General features: G+C 40.9%; 1 non-coding gene across 1 annotated transcript; it reads right to left on the bottom strand.

Moving 5' to 3' along the window:
• Positions 1-3901: 3901 nt before the first annotated feature.
• On the bottom strand, positions 3902-3974 carry TRNAA-AGC (transfer RNA alanine (anticodon AGC)). Its single transcript has one exon. It is a non-coding gene; the product is annotated as a tRNA-Ala (tRNA).
• Between the last annotated feature and the right edge of the window lie 2031 nt (positions 3975-6005).

Raw genomic sequence — 6005 nt, 5'->3', positions numbered from 1 at the left:
CCCAACCTCCAGTAACAGGGAAGTCAGCACACAGCGGTGGAGCTTCACTTCATTTTTTTGTTTTTTCAGGTCGGCTTCAAACAAGACACTTAGATGCAGAAGTGTCTTTGGAGAAAAAAAAAGAAAAAAATTAAAAAATGGAAAAGGCTGAAATACTTGACATTCAGTAGCATGAAAACTGTGGAAAATTAATTCCACAAATGTCTAGCCATGGTGCCAAATGTTTCTTCACCTGCAGAAATCAGTTACAAAACTCAAGTTCCAGGCCCTTCCCCAAGAGCCAATGCTGAAGGCAGCTGCTGTGGTAGCATCTTGCACATCCTCCCTGGGAACCACTACCTGGACCGTGCTGGGGATCCACTGGAGGTGGGAGAAGGCAGCTCCCCTTTGCAGAGTGCAGCAGGCTCAGGAACAATCCAAAAAGGCCATGTTAGCATTCATGTGGACATGAGGGGAATGCACACCAAAGCAACCTGCAGGTGAACACACCCAAAAGGGGACACATCCCAAAATGTGTGCCAGGGTCACTGCAATGAGGGATTCCCAGGAGGACCGGCAGCCCGAGCACAGGCTGCTGCTAGCAGCAGTCTCTAACAAAAAAGCCTGTCACACACACCTTGCTAACCAGTGACAGCACCCACATGCTGTCCTTGACATCCTATTTTAAAAATAATGCTCAGTTTTTTCCTTTATGGCTTATAAAGAGAAAGTAAAACTCATTCACAGACTTCTGGTAGAGCTCAGAAAGAGCAATGATGCAAGATGATCTTCTTCCAGCCAACCTGAGACTTCTTCCTCAGCGAGGACTCAAATCACAGAATATGTTGAGTTGGAAGGCACCCACAAGGACCACGGAGTCCAACTCCTGGCCCTGCACAGCACCATCCCCACCCTCACACATAAAATGTTCTGCCTCCCTACATTTATCCTTTGTCCATTTTAGCCCAATACTGGGTTTGCTCTCTCTGCATACATAAAAATGGTAAATCTACTATAGTTTTTAGTCCTTCCATTGATTTCTATTTTCTTTTATCAAGTTACTAGTTTTGGCCAGATTTTTGTAACAGCAGAAATAAGCAGGAGTTTCAATATTTACACCAAAAGAATTAGAAGTAAGCTTTTCCAGTACAGTGAAACTGTTCCTTAAGCTGTATTTCAATGATCTGTGGAGCCTTCTGTTGTCAAAACAAGCTGGTTGTAGGGATTCTCTTGTGTAGCCTATTTCAGTATTTTCATAGAAGTAGTAACGATACTGAAAAAAAAGATTAATTTGAAAAGTTCTCCTGTATTATAACACCACTGTAGAATATATTGTGGCCTTGAACAGAAAAAAAAAAAAAAAGAGTTGTCCTCCTCCTATTTTTTGGAATCAAGAGCAGGTGCAGGAGGGCTGTTAGAGACCTTTACACAAGCCTTGTCCACTGTTGTCCATCCATAATGTAACCAGGCTGTGCTCCTACCTGCATTAAGATAAAACCTGCTCAGCTCCAAGGTCAGAAAGAAGCACAATGGCCACCCACTGCCTGTGCATTTATTTTTTTTTAAGATGAATCCTTCTTTTTTAGGTGGTTCTGTGCTAACAATGAACAGCACATCTGCAAGTCTTGAGACATGACAGAAATAGAGCCATAGGCTCACCAAACCAAAGCCCACCTGTATTCCATGAGTCTCTGAAAGCAGACTCCACAGTCCATCTGTGTCCAGACCCATCCACTAGATGTCAAGGCCTGCATTTAGCAGCAAAAAATGTTCTACAATCATGTTGTGAAATAATTTTATTTCAAAGAAGAGTTTCACAGAGTTGACATTTTTGAGTGCAGATTCTACAGATGGCCTTCACGTTGTACAACAACTCCAGAGTTGCCATATTATGGTCCCCAAGCTCCATCTCAGCCTGAAAGATTTTCTAAGTAATATTTCGAACAAGGTATTGATAAAACACAACTAAGGAATAATTATTTCCTATTTACAGACTACAACAAAGACATAGCAATATCTTCCAGCAAGTTTAGTACAAACAAATTATTTTTCGGAATGAATAACTACCTTGTGTAACTGAGTTAAGCATGACATTACAGAGGACTGTAATGTAAAGTGCAAGTGGTAAGAGTAATAAGAATAATAGAAATCAAATAAAATTGAATTCCCTCATGGTTCTTTACATAGCATATCTCTATGTAATTTCTGACACAGAAAGCACAGACAGACCCAGAGTGGTCAGTCCTTTGACATGGGGCTCTGGGAACTACTTACCCATTAACAAGTAGTATACTTCCACAGGTAGTAGTTCTTTTGAGAGCCAGGACCCTTGTGTCTCTCAAACCTGTAAATTCTTCACAGGATGTCCTAAAAAATAAGGACATGAAAGACCACATGGGGTGAGCAAAAACCTTCTATTCATATTTACACCAAAATAATTAGAAGTAAGCTTTTCCAGTGTTTACAAGCTCTAATAGACAGAAGTGCCCCAATGTAGGAAGCTGGGCACAAATGTAATGAAAAAGTCATTATTCCTGAGAGCTTTCAGCTTTTTGAGTGGTTGCAGACTGCACCTGAACAGAGCCACACCAAATTCCCTCATTCCATCAGTGCACAACTTGCATTTGATCAGCCAAGAAGAGCAATATAACTCATTTCCCTTAAAAGCACACAAAGTGTCAGGTATTATGCAGTAACAGAAACACAGAAAACACAGAAACAATAATAATCACAGAGAAGCCTACTGAAGAGTCTCATTCCAAGCAAAGAGACATTTAAATTATTACCTGAGTCCAAAAGGGACTCATGGCAAGACCACAGTACTTTTCTCTCCATTAGACTTCATTTTAAGAGGCATCAAGCAGCCTTACAGTCACAATTCCCTTTTTCTCTACAGTATTTGGAAAATACAAGAGAAATAAGCAAATGCAATTTCTGTCCCATTCCATCTAGAAGTTAATTCCTTTTTTCTCATGGTCACAAGAAAATCTCCCTTATTTTTTTCACAAGTGCTAATTGTAAATCTATACAGCAGAGTTTGTCCTCCTCCCTTAAGATGGAGCCTAATTAAAAACTTTTGTTTCCCATTTCTGTTTGTTTTAATATGTGCACTCCCAAGTTCCTAATTGCACAAATTCAATGTACGTGTAAGAAGCACATTCTGCTCGTTTCCTCATGTATCTCAAACCAGAAGTACAAGCAGTTAAATATCTGAATGAGCCAGTAAGAAAATAAAATCAGCATTAAAACAAACAAACCACTAAACAAAAAAAAAAAAAAAAAAAAAAAAAAAAAAAAAACCCAAAACAAAACAAAACAAAAAAAAACCTCATGAATCCTTAAAAAGTGCAAGCACAGATTGAGAGATAAAATTTCCGTGGTACTTCAGAGATGTGAAAGCTCACAAGCAAAAGGCACAATCTTGCTAGCAGCTGCAAAAGAATTACAGAATGTTCTAGCCCGCTCTTTCTAATAAACAGCCTATACAACCAAAACAGAGCAGAAACAATGAGTCTTACTCAAAGCATGAATACAAAATTTTGTTCACTACACACTAAACTATAATATCAAATGTAAAGTTAACTAATGAATTAAATCATTAAACAAATACTTAAGGACCAATCAAAAAATTCCTCATTTCCTTTTCCCAATAAATTTTACATGTCATTTTTATTGCATTAAGGTGTCAGTAAATTTGATTATTTGATTCAAAGATTATATTTTTTTACTTCCTCTATGCAGAAGAGCAAACATCTGATTTTGAAATGAAAAAATGAAATATTTAAATCAATATGCCTTTTTATTTTAATGTACAGTTCTCTCAGGTTTCTGTACACCATTATACAAGAAAAATTAAATGTAACTAGGAAAATAGCTATGGACGCTGCCGTGTGGTTTTTGACAACTTCAATCTTAAAAAGACTGGAGAATGCGGGCATCGATCCCGCTACCTCTCGCATGCTAAGCGAGCGCTCTACCATTTGAGCTAATTCCCCGCCCATAAGAAAAAGTTTTAAAACTAGGAGGTAGACATTTTAAACTTAAAAAACCACAACATAACTATATTTGATTATAAATTTGTTGTTTCTTGCTGAGTTATTCTTTCCACTCAACAACTGACTGCAGCACACAGCTGCAATCATGGGACACATCTTTCAGCATGCACACGACCAGAATAATCTTATTCATCCTTTTATAGCACGAGTGTTTGTTATTCAGCTGGTTTCATACAAGAAGCTCTCCAAAAGATCAAGTTACTTAAAAGAAACCAAATGTGTGTTTCTAGAGGAAAAAGGAAAAAAAAAAGGCCCTACTTTTATTGAACAACTGTTCCAAATTCAACAAGGAAATCCCATGTTCTTTCCAATTTTCAGGGTATGCACATGTAAAGACTGGTTCAGGAAATGTTTAATAGAGGAAAAAAAATGTTATATGCTTGAATAAAACAGTTTTATAGTCAAAACTTACACATATGTGTGTGAGAGCATATATATATCTATATATGCACACACACATCCTGTCATATAAATATGTATATATGCACACATACATCCTTTTGGCGGGCGCCTGGCTTCTCTGAGAAGCGTCAAGTGAAAATAAAGCAGATCTGTATTTTTCTTATTTATTACCTCACCAAACGCACTTCCCTATAATTAATACATTACTTTTACCAGCCTTAAAACACTGACTTTTTGAAAAATGAACGCACCGGTGCTCACGTGGCTTGACACGTAGTATAAAGCTTACAGCGTAGGCAGTGAACACGATGGTGCACGCCCCCTCCCCCCTAAACTGCACCCACAGCCCTGGGCGCCTGGTCCTTTACCACCCCTAAAAACTGCACCCACAACCCCTGGTCCTTTACCCCCGCAAAACTGCACCCAGAGCCCCCTGGAGCTCGGCTCCCCCCAAAGAGCACCCAGATGCCTCGGGGCCCGGCCCCCGCCCCGCCGGGGGGCAGCGATGGCGCGGCCGCCCCGGAGCAGCGGTGCCCCGGCCGCAGGGGCCGCTCCGCGCCCGACCCCAGAGCTCCCGCCATGGCCCCTGCAGCTGCGGCTCCCTCACGGCCCCTGGGCCGCGGCTCCTCGCGTTTGCTTCGCTGCTTCCGCGGGACAGCAGTCTCTGCTTCCACAAAGCCTTTCCCTTGGCGTTCCAAAATCCCCTGCCACCTGCTCCGTGCCCTGCCATCCCCTCCTTCCCCCAGCCTCCTCGCTTCTGCTTCACAGAATTACAGGATTGACTAGGTTGGACAAGACCTGAGAGATCATCGAGTTTAACATCTGCCTGAACACCACCACCATGTTAACCAGACCGTGCCATTAAGTGCCACATCCAGTCTTTCCTTAAATATCCCCAGGGACAGTGACTCCACCACCTCCCTGGGCAGCCCATGACGCCGGCAGTTTATTTACAGACACGAACAGGACGGGGCTGCTGGAATAGCGTCTCAAGTTTATTTTTTCAGCATCAGTCTCATTACATGATTATGATAATGGAAAGATGCTAACAGCTCACAAATCCAGGAAGCAGGCTGGAAAACTTAATGTTACAGCTTACTTTATAACCTTCTAAGCCAATTACATGAAGCAAAAGCATATTGACAGTAGCTCTATCCAATCACCATAAGCACACATAGCTTTGGTTAAAACAATACTTACTTATTTCTAATACAATACCCGTTTGTGAGGCACAATGCATAGAGCCCTATTCATAAGCTTAACCTTCCTAATATCTTGCTAGATAAACTTTTTGCAACTTAGAAAGCCAAACAAGCACTAATACACAGCTCTATTGTTCTTATTCCCATGTCTTGTCTACAGCTTAAATAATTTTTCTGCTGCTTTAGCACTGTTCACAATTCCGCTGTATCTGAGGCCTGTCTTCTGCAGTTTTCCTAAAACCCTCTGATTTTATGGATTCCCACAGCCCATTCCAATGTCTAATCACCCCTTCTGTGAAGTAATTCTTTATTATGTCCAAACTAAACTTCCCCTGGCGTATCTTACAACTATGTCCTCTTGTCCTCT

Source organism: Agelaius tricolor, unplaced genomic scaffold, assembly GCF_023055355.1.
Source record: "Agelaius tricolor isolate 1412-34295 unplaced genomic scaffold, bAgeTri1.0.p SCAF_2, whole genome shotgun sequence".
Lineage (NCBI taxonomy): Eukaryota > Metazoa > Chordata > Aves > Passeriformes > Icteridae > Agelaius > Agelaius tricolor.
The sequence above is the reverse complement of the archived record's forward strand: the minus strand, read 5'-3'. Positions and strand labels throughout refer to the sequence as shown.